Source organism: Echinops telfairi, unplaced genomic scaffold (assembly GCF_000313985.2).
Source record: "Echinops telfairi isolate 266 unplaced genomic scaffold, ASM31398v2 ScPeMD7_3533;HRSCAF=4204_0, whole genome shotgun sequence".
Taxonomy (NCBI): domain Eukaryota; kingdom Metazoa; phylum Chordata; class Mammalia; order Afrosoricida; family Tenrecidae; genus Echinops; species Echinops telfairi.
The window spans coordinates 88893985-88895627 of NW_022107431.1; positions in this window are offsets into that span (position 1 = coordinate 88893985).

Sequence of the window (1643 nt, forward strand, 5' to 3'; positions counted from 1 at the left end):
CAGAAAAGTGGGTGAAGGGAGGCATTGGCATTGGTTAGTGTAAGACATGAAAAAATAATAGTAATTTATAAATTATCAAGGGTTCATGAGGGAGGGAGGGCGGGGAGAGGGGAAAAATGAGGAGCTGATACCAAGGGCTCAAGTAGAAAGAAAATGTTTTGGAAATGATGATGGCAACATATATACAAATGTGCTTGACACAATGTATGTATGGATTGTGATAAGAGCTATATGAGCCCCCCAATAAAATGATACAAAAGTAAAATTATGAAAAATTATATTGATCATTAGTGAAAGAGTAATAAGCAGACATAAAAATGTAGTGCAGGAATTGCTATTTTAGACAATAAACTTGTGATTATTTTAAAAAAGTTATTTAAGAGACACAAATACTAAAACAGACAAACAAAAGGAAGACTAAACTATTGTGGTTATGGATGTAATTTGGGTGGTGTGATTTTAAGGAAAATCCAAGCCAGGAGAGCGCCTATTTTGAGAGATGAGAAAGATGACTGATCCCGATGGCATCTGGGTGTCTGGCTACATTCTATTTCTTGAACTATGTACTAATTACCTTACATTATTTTATTAAACCATACATTCTGTTATTAAAAAGGAACTAGAAAAGGTACTCCTCTAATTTTATGTCATGTATTAGTTAGCATGCTACATTGCACACTCTAGGCTCAGCACCCATGAACTTAATGATGAAGGATCTTGGATCTTTGAGATCCCTCATAGAGAACCACTTCTCCCAAACACACATATCTGGATTTTCAATTAAATTTTCAATTTTAGCAGCTTATCTGGTCCATTTTATATTAATAACTAGTAGTAATTTCCCACCAATATTCTTTCACGTAATGTTTAAAGAACTTCCACATTTCTTATTTTGTTCTAATTTTGCTCACATTGCGATTCATGTACTGATTTCACTGGAGTTCCTGAGTTGGCCAATGGTTGATGTGTGGGGCTGAGTGAACGGTTGGTGGCTAAGGGCACCTTGAAGAAAGACCTCAAAGAAACCAGCTCACTGCAAAGCTTACGAGCTTAGTTTTCTTCTGACACACGGGGCTGCCATGAGTTGGAGTGGACTGGCAGCAATTTGAACAACAATTTCTTCTTCTTTCGTTGCCCTCATATTACTGAATTTTCTCTTTCCTATTTTTTTTAAATTAAATTTGCTTGCTCAGCATTCAGAAAGATTGCTCTTTGCCTCTGCAGGGAAAAAATGATGGCAAATATTATGTTTCTCAATTTGAACTTCAGTGAAAGCAACAAAAATACACAAAGGTAATGCTACCATGTGGGATTCTTTGTTCTCTTTCTGCCCTTCATTTAAGTTGTGATTGCATGTAATGTGGTTATCACATTCATGCTAATAAAACATTATCATTATAACAATTTAAGCAAAACAGAGTTTTAAGAGATATATATTCTGGAAACAAGCCTTTTGTCAAAACTATGCTTTAAGAACATTTTCTTCCACTTTGTGCCTTGCCTTTATGTCTCTTCATGGTGATGAGCAGAATATTTTAATATTGATGAAGGTTAATTGATCTATTTTTTCTTTATGGTAGTATTTGCTTTGCCCGGTCAAAGAAATTTTTTCCTACTCAAGGTCACAGTTATTCTTGTATGTT